The sequence below is a fragment of the Podarcis cretensis genome (assembly GCF_951804945.1).
Source record: "Podarcis cretensis genome assembly, chromosome: 5".
In the NCBI taxonomy this organism is placed as follows: Eukaryota; Metazoa; Chordata; class Lepidosauria; order Squamata; family Lacertidae; genus Podarcis; species Podarcis cretensis.
The window spans coordinates 71246655-71256635 of NC_137174.1; positions in this window are offsets into that span (position 1 = coordinate 71246655).

Below are 9981 nucleotides of genomic sequence, written 5' to 3' on the forward strand. Positions count from 1 at the left end.
GTGAATACACCTACCAAAGAACATCCTGCCTATTGGCATCTTGAATCTCATAAGAACCAAACATGGAAAGCAAAAAAATGGCTGAAATGACTACCAGTTCATTTGACTGCAGCAGTTCCTTGACTTTTGAATCCAGACTTTTGAATCCAGATCCACAGACCAATTCCTCACAAAGCTCTTAACTGCATCTCTGTAATATCCATGAGAAACAGGGGTGACATGGGGCTCTAATTTGCACAAATTTTGCATATGCTAGTTTGTATTTACATAAAGAGGCATTTGGAGGAATTAAGATGGTGGGTGCAATCTCATCCGCATGACAATTTATGGAGCGCTTAGCCTCCCTATTAGTAATTATAATAATAATAATATTTTTTTAAAAGAGAGTGAATAAGGCAAGGTTCAGCCCAAATAGAGGTTTGCTTGTTTGCCTTGAATCTTCTGATAGTCTGTGTTTGCTTGTTTGCTTGTTTGTTTGTTTTCTTTTAAGCACAAATACTTTAGAAGTCCTTTAGGTGCCCCAATGGGCACTTAAAACAAGACATTTCTTGGTGGCTCAGTTTCTTGAGGAAAACCAAAATGCCCATGTACCAGCACTGTATAGTACAAGAGAGGTGCATAAAGGTAAAGGTAAAGGGATGCTCTGACAAATGACTTTGGGATTACGGTGCTCATCTCGCTTTACAGGCCGAGGCATTTGTCCGCTTCCGCAGACAGTTTTTCAGGGTCACATGGCAAGCATGACTAAGCCACTTCTGGTGAAACCAGAGCAGCGCACGGAAACAATGTTTACCTTCCCACTGGAGTGGTACCTATTTATCTACTTGCACTTTGACGTGCTTTCAAACTGCTAGGTTGGCAGGAGCAGGGACCGAGCAACAGGAGCTCACCCCGTTGTGGGGTGATACGTGGGGATTCAAACCACCGACCTTTCAATCAGCAAGCCCAAGCGGCACAGTGGTTTAACCCACAGCTCACCCGCGTGCATAAGAAATAGCACATAAAGCACATAAGAAAGCACATAAAGGTTGAATCCAGTGGCCAATAAGTGTGACTGATAGATTTATTGTTCAGAAATTGTAGTACTTGGAATTTTAAACTTAAAAGGAACGTGTTATCCTTGCATTAGTAGCAAGGTACCAAATGTCAAAATCCATTCTATAAATCTAAGGGGCCAGGAGACAGCCTCCACTGTCTTCATGTTGTACATATTGTCAAAACAAAGTAATAAAGCAGAATTCATAGCAGCAGAATCTCCAGACAAATATTTGAGACTGGACCACAAAACCCTTGTGACTTGCACCAAACAGTATCTTACTAACTATTAAAGACTATAAGAGGCAGGGCATCTGAGGATACAATCAGGGAAGCTTGAATGTCCATTCTCCATGCTAAGGAAAGCTAATCTGAAGTACTCTAAACACTGAACCACAAGTTCATCCAGGATAGATTGAATTTTTTAATATACCCTAGAACTAGTCTGGCCTGGGACTAGAAACTCCTATGTGGTTATTTCAAGATACCTAAGGAATCATCAAAAGCAACTACTCTATTCCGAACTTAAAAATGGAAAGTGTAATGCTGGTGGTCAACAAAAGAGGTTTAAAGACTGTCTCAAGGCAATTTTTAAAAAATGTAGTATAAACACCAACAACTGGGAAGCACTGGCCTGCAAGTGCTCCAATTGGAGAACAGCCTTTACCAACGGTGTCATGGGCTTTGAAGACACTCAGGACGCAAGGGAGAAATGTGCTAAGAGGAAGGCACACTTGGCAAACCCTCACAGTGATCAACTCCCACCCGGAAACCAATGACCCCACTGTGGAAGGACATGTGGATCCAGAATTGGCCTCCACAGTCACTTACAGACTCACTGTTAAAACTGTGTTTATGGAAGACAATCTTACTCAGCTACGAGTGATCACCAAAGAAAGAAAGAAGAATGACTTGGATAGGACAGGAAAAGATGGAGCACTTGCTGTTAGCATTCAACAACATACATACAAGGAAACACACATGAAGCGTGTTTACAGATTAACTTTAATGACTCCCCAAATGCATACCCTCCAACATTTTGGAAGGGCAGTTTGGAGCATCCCACCCCACCTCATCCCTCACCCCATCTCTGCTGCCAATGCCTTTTCCGCCCACCCACTCGCCCCCTTCCACCACTTACCTTTGCAGTCTTCCTCCTCCTCCACAGCATCCAGGGAACATTGGGAGACAGAGAAGCAGGGGGCCTAGCATAGCCTTCCGAAGGCTGGTCAGCCTCCACCGCATCTGAAGAAGCAGGCAGTTGGGTGTGACTTGTGCCACATCTCCTGATGCAGCACAGACTGGATATGCCTCCACCTTCTCCTCTGGTGCCGCAGACGAAGTTCTGGAAGAGGAGGTCAAGGTAAGTGTTTCTTCTGGTTTTTGGTCTTCTTTGTGGACTTGGTGCCACAGCAGAACCAAAAAACACCCATCTTTTTCTCCCTCGCTCTGGAGCAACAAGCGCAGGGGAGCAAAATCTGGAATTGGAAGTCAAGATGGCTTCTCCCAATATGTGATGTTCCGAAAAAATTGGGACACTTGAGGGATCTGCAAATGGAGTCTTGTTTATTAAAACAGGTGTTTTGGACTACCATCCAGATGTTTTGGACTACCATTCCCAAGATCCTCTACCACTGACTATTCTGACTGGGGCAGATGGGAGTTGTAGTCCAAAACATATTGAGGACATTAAGTTGGCAAGCCCTCCAGTAAGTGACAACCAGGTGTTAGCACATCTGGCCAATATAGGTCAGTGTCACCACAGTACCATGTTTTCTTGACTTCTGTGCAGCTTTTAGAATATTTTTATTAATCATTTAATTCATTAATTAGTTGTATTGAGAATTTTATTGAGAACAAATACAACATTAGCATAAAAAGTCAAAAGTGTCTAGTTTCTCTGGACCAAAATTTATATTTCAAAATACAGCAAATGACTGTCATTTTGGGGTGGCAGCTGGAGGCATGTGTGTTTATTTATACGTAATTTATTTATTTATTTTTTAAAAAATGTGTACTGCTGTATCATTAAAAGGGGGAGGGCAGGGAAGAACTGTATGTCTTTCTTGTGTCTTCTATAAACCATGTCCATTCAGTTATCCATTCCTGCAACTTCAAATGGCTTTAACAACCACTCCTTCATGGTAGGTAATGGAGATTTAAAAGCAAGAAGGATGCAAGTCACATTGCCTGCCATGTGATTTCTGAAGATCAAGTCATTCAAAACACTCTGCAGTCAATGGTGAGTCTGTCTGGGATCTGGTGGCTAGTTTGTTTGTTTTTAAAAGTTACACAGAGATATGCTGCCAAGAGGTTTGAATCTTTAGGCGGGTCTGCCAAGCACATAAAATAATCTTCTTTTTTGGACATAGTTCAAGAGCACTTTAAAGGGAAAATGATTCCACTGAAGAGATGCTATTTCCCCCTCATTCCTCACTTTTAAACCTCTTGCCACCAATCCTCAAACTGCTTTTTTCAGCATTAGGCTTCTGCATTTAAGATTGTGGGGGCATATTAAGAACTGCTAGGTTGGCAGGCGCTGGGACTGAGCAGCGGGAGCACACCCCGCCGCAGGGATTTGAACCGCCGACCTTTCGATCGGCAAGTCCTAGGCGCTGAGGCTTTAACCCACATAGGAAGCCCATAATAAGGAGGACGTAACTGCAACAGCACTCGCTTGCAACTCCCGGCAACTGGTGTTCAGAGGCATCCTGCTTGTGACGGTGGAGGTAGAACATAGCCATTATGATTAACATCCATTGGTAGCTTTATCCTCAACAAACTCACTGTCCTTTCAGTGTTGGACTTCATATCTTATAAAGCTCAGCCACATTAGGGTACCTATTTGGAAGAATGGATTGCTTAGACTAATTTATATGTTTAAGTCAGGACAGATGGTCTTTTTATTGTTGATAGACCTCTCTGAAGGTTTTAACCCCTCTGACATGTCTGTTCATTTTAAAATTCAAGCGGTATGTTAATTTTATGAAATAAATAAATGTGAGCTGATAATCCTGCATTCTTTCCCCCTTTTGTTATACCTGTAAAATACAGTGGTACCTCGGGTTACATACACTTCAGGTTACAGACTCCGCTAACCAAGAAATAGTACCTCAGGTTAAGAACTTTGCTTCAGGATGAGAACAGAAATCGTGCTCGGGTGGCATGGTGGCAGCAGGAGGCCCCATTAGCGAAAGTGGTGCTTCAGGTTAAGAACAGTTTCAGGTTAAGAACGGACCTCCAGAACGAATTAAGTACTTAACCCGAGGTACCACTGTAAAAAAAATAATTCTAAAGGCATTCAGTGCTATTGTAAAGGCTATTCAATTCTCTTTTTAATTTCTAAAGACTGATATTTCTAAAGACTGATAAAAATTTTCAATTATAAAGCAATAAAGTGTTACAGAAAGAAGGCTGTTCAATTCAACAGAATTTAAAAATTAATTCAAAACAAAACCAGCTGGTGGTCAAACTACATGCAGTGGTAAGTGTGTGAATTCAATTAATGCGCAGGTTTTTTTGTTATATGGGCAGCAGCCATTGGAAGTTGGATCAGCCTCAGAGGATGGTATGAGCTAAACAGTAGGAAGGAGAGAGAAATGTTGGCTCAATGTTCAGGTGACTACACTTAAAGATCCCAACCACCCGTAGCTATGAAGAACAGCCCAGGAAAGTGTCTTAGATCCTAATTTGGGGGGTGGGGTTATATGTATATGGGAGAAGGCCTTTCCCCCAAGGTTTTCTGGGCCCAGACTATTTGGGGCTGTCAAGGTAAAAATCATCATTTTGAATTTCTCGAGAAAGGAAACTGGCATCTAAGTGCAGCTTATGTTTTTCAGGAATTAGAGAGCAGTGCTGCCAGTGCCACCTACTTCAGTTCAGTTTTCAATCTCCAGTTTTACTCTCTGTTCTAAGTACCGGTAAATGAAAAAAGATATTAACTAACCATACAATTTAAGCAGAACGTTATGGGTGCTTCAAGTCCCAATGCATCTTATGAAAGAGAAGACATTTTCTACAACCTCCTAAACTGATACTTTACTACTTACATAAATATTCCATCCTGGATATTCCATCCAAATGGTCTTAAACAACAATAAAGAGACCCTTCATCTGTCCAAGAGTTTTAACTTGTTGTCCACCAGATTCAGGATCTTTGACATTCGACTTTCTTAAAAAAATCAATACTTTAAAGATGGCTAGCATGCAAACCACTGGAGCTTCCTGCCTAATCTTTAGCGAGATTAATGTCCTCTCTCTGAAAACAAATGAACAATAAATTTATATTCATTTTGGTTTTCTAATGCAAATCTGTGAGATTTTTGAAGATTTGTGTGCATGTTTTTCTGAAACATGATTCGTATCTCAGGAATAGGTCAGATGAAGTCCAGGTCATCCCAGATTGGGGCCACTGAGTCACTTAACTGGTCTCAAAATCAGATTGGGATGGGGTGGAGTGGAGTGGCTGCGCATAGTCATATTATTTACATCACAAAAACATGCAGTGGTATCCAATTTAATGCCAGAATAGGTTTCTAAGCCATTTAGGTAAAAGGTAAAGGTACCCCTGCCCGTACGGGCCAGTCTTGACAGACTCTGGGGTTGTGCGCCCATCTCACTTAAGAGGCCAGGGGCCAGCGCTGTCCGGAGACACTTCCGGGTCACGTGGCCAGCGTGACATCGCTGCTCTGGTGAGCCAGAGCCGCACACGGAAACGCCGTTTACCTTCCCGCTGGTAAGCGGTCCCTATTTATCTACTTGCACCCGGAGGTGCTTTCGAACTGCTAGGTTGGCAGGCGCTGGGACCGAGCAGCGGGAGCGCACCCCGCCGCAGGGATTCGAACCGCCGACCTTTCGATCGGCAAGCCCTAGGCGCTGAGGCTTTAACCCACAGCGCCACTTTACAAAGTATAAAAAACAATTATGTAAATATTAAAATGTAAACATCCATAATTTAAATGCATTCATAATTAAAATTGCCATATATTTTGCAGAGTTTTTTTGTTTTTTGTTTTGTTCTGTGTGTATTTGGACACCTCTTAAAATATCATGATCAGAATTTGCCTGCTGGTTCCTGAGATCAAGGAGCAGGGTTTGTTTATGTTTGGATACAATGGGATGCCATTTTGAATCAAGATGGTGGACTGAACCTTTTGAAACTACACTGACTTCAACCACTGATTTCATAACCACACTGATTTCTTTCTTTCTTTCTTTCTTTCTTTCTTTCTTTCTTTCTTTCTTAGAATTCTTGAGCAGTTCTGGGTATAAGGCTGCTAGAACACAATAAAACTAACCACTTAAAGCATCACAACAATTAAAAGAGGAAACTCAGGTCAAGAGATCAAGGGAATGCCTGTGTAAACAGGTGTGTCTTCAGTAGCTGAAAAAAAATGTAGTCAGAGAACATCTATAGCAACAGACAATCTTATTTGCTTTATAATCCTAATTTTAACAAATTGATCCACATATGAGAACATGAATTGATTCCAAGAAACATTTTATGGTACAGTCTTAGCCAAAACCCCTTCCATATAAAACAGAAACACCAACAGAAATTAAGAAAGGAATAATTTTTGATGAGCAAAAAGTTCAGTTCGACATCATGAATGAACAACCTATATTTTTAGATCTAGACAACTGCCTGCCAGCAGCTAACATCTTAAAGGCATTCCCATGGGACACAACATGGAAAAAAAATCCTATTCAGCTTGCAGTGTGTGCCAAAAGGGCTGCCTTCTTTATAATGGATCATTAGTGGAAGAGTGTGTGCCTACAAAGTTCTTTATGGATATTATCTTAATTAGGACTAGGCAGTCACTCTGCACACAGTGGGCAAATGATCAAAGAACTACATTTCCCAGTTACAGGACCATTCCTGAAAACTATTCCCATGTTCCGATAACTGTGAATCCATAAACTCTGGCAGTAGATTCAGTATGCTACAATATACATTGAGTCATCAAGAAACAATGTATTTCTCAAACGCTTTCCATTTTCACAGATGTCTGAGTACAGAAATCATGGTGAGAGAGATTCACTGGGAGTGATTTCCATGTTTATGCTCATATGTGTGATCATGAGCTGATTCTTCCCCCCAGAATCCTTGCATGTTCAAGCCTACATGCATACACATGTAGACTTGTTGCAGCCATGCAAGTACAAATGCATGGAGAGGGAATGCGAGAGCCCAATCTCCCAACCATGTGGGCCCTTTCTTGGCATATAGGACTGTGTGGAAGATGCTTGTCTTGAATTTCCCAGAGCAGGAGGTGATATGGATTGCTCTACACCACAGCATTACCATGTGGTGCACAGGGTGCCATGGCCTGGAAGCCGTGTCCCAATCTTTGTAATTTTGTTGGCTATCCCCATAGGTGGCCAGCACATACTGTAGGTACCATTGCTGCCACAGCCCCCATATTTCATTGGCCATTGCTGTATGTCATGGTTCTGTGTCCCCCCCCCCCCACTGGGCTGAGCATGCATTGAATTTAGTGGCTGTTCCACTTGCATAGCGGCAATGTCTCTCTGGACCTGGCACAGTATGGGAAATGTGAGTACATTACATACTGAGTAACTCAGCCCGTTCCTAATTCCTCCTTGTATGCCAACTCCCGTGCCTCCCCCCCCCCCGTATATTTTGTCATGCTTTTACTATTGGTTACTTTACGATCCTTGTTTCAAATCTTGGTTAAGAGGGAACCCTGACTAAGGTTGGCAGTAGAAATTTGAGCCAGAGGATGGAAGGAGTACACAGAAAGACGTGCAGGATTGTTCCTGAACCTGAAAAATACATAGATACACCTAAGCAAGCACTGCTTTTGTTAAATAAGAATAAATCTCTTGTGCATGTTCTTTTATTTTAATGTAGTTTAACAGGACCACTTTACGTTATGACTGCAATGCTATGCAAGTGAGTAGGCTGAAGGATTTCATGAGTTACTCTACATTAGAGACAGGGCTTTTTTCAGAGGGAACTCACAGGAACTCAGTTCTGGCACCTCTCATGTAAGTGTCATTGCCTTTCTAAGACAACGAGGGAGGTGTCCAGCACCTATTTTTCTAGAAGAATAGCACTGAGTAGAGAGCACATGCGGTCCACTTTTCCCTTCCCATCAAACACGTTTCAATTTTTACAGTTCAGTGAGGATCGGGTCTTTGAGACCCTGTTTTTGTGTTGAAGTTCAACTCTCCTTTGGGGGTTTCGTTTAAAAGGCCGGCCTAACTGGGAGCTATCAGACAGGTGGCCTTTCTTGACACGTTTATTGGGAGGCCTTGTCAATGGAGTTTGCAAGGTGTCAACAGTGAAGGTGCCACAGCTATGCATACTTTAGCGCATGTACTTGTGTTACAAAGGTTGGCCTTAAGGTCACCATGAAGCCCAGAAGACATTGATATGACTCCCATTTTTCCATGAACCTAAATATACTATCAGTGGCAAGCAGCGTTTTCTCCTGTGAATGTCAAAGCGCTTTGGAATGCCTTTAAGAGTTTACCAGAATCTATAGCATTGATCTATCCTGGCTGTTTTTATGGACACCATGAGGATAAATTCTCTGACTGGACCCTGTGGTGAAGAGGCGAGTGACAGACTGGGCCTCTCCACCATAATGTGAATCATGTCACACAACTTTGATTTTACCGACAGCTGAGTTCTCAGCAGCGTCATACATCATTTAATTTTATAGTATCGTCCAGTAGACGAGGGCCTAAGGAGGTTATGTGAAACTTTTTACTAGACCAACATTTCCATTGTAACTACACCCTTTTCATACACACTCCCCAAAGAAGTAGCCTCAACAACTGGTAGCAGATTTATTTTGTATAACAAAAAATTATGCTAGGATCATAAATGATCAAGGACAAAATATTTCAGGGTCCAGATTTCAGGCACAAAAGGCAGAAACATTCAGGGTCGGCAGAGTATCATTTGTAGTAGAAACAAAATAAAAAAATTCCTTCCAGTAGCACCTTAAAGACCAACTAAGTATGAGCTTGGTATGAGCTTTCGTGTGCATGCACACTTCTTCAGATACACACATGCACACGAAAGCTTAGTTGGTCTTTAAGGTGCTACTGGAAGGAATTTTTTTATTTTGTTTTGACTATGGCAGACCAACACGGCTACCTATCTGTAATTTGTAGTAGAGTCAGATTTATTTTTTACAAAACTCTAAAGAGGTAGGTGGGTAACCTTTTCTGCCCTGAGGTCTCTCCATTTCTGAGAGGAGAGGGCTATCGATAGGCCATAATGGCTATACTCTGACTCCACAACTGGAGACAGGAATGCTTCGGAATACCAGTTCCTGGAAACTACAGCAGGAAAGTTTGTTCTTGTGCTTAGGTCCTGTTTGAGGGTTTGTCAGAGGCATCTGGGTGGCCACTGTGAGATCATGATGCTAGATTTGATGAGCAACTGGCCTCATCCAGCAGGCTCTTCTTATGTTATGCTCTGTTGTTGTTGTTGTTTAGTCGTGTCCGACTCTTCGTGACCCCATGGACCAGAGCACGCCAGACACTCCTGTCTTCCACTGCCTCCTGCGGGTTGGTCAAACTCATGCTGGTAGCTTCAAGAACACTGTCCAACCATCTCATCCTCTGTCATCCCCTTCTCCTTGTGCCCTCCATCTTTCCCAACATCAGGGTCTTTTCCAGGGAGTCTTCTCTTCTCATGAGGTGGCCAAAGTATTGGAGTCTCAGCTTCAGGATCTGTCTTTCCAGTGAGCACTCAGGGCTGATTTCCTTCAGAATGGATAGGTTTGATCTTCTTGCAGTCCATGGGACTCTCAAGAGTCTCCTCCAGCACCATAATTCAAAAGCATCAATTCTTCAGCGATCAGCCTTCTTTATGGTCCAGCTCTCACTTCCATACATCGCTACTGGGAAAACCATAGCTTTTACTATACGGACCTTTGTTGGCAAGGTGATGTCTTTACTTTTTAA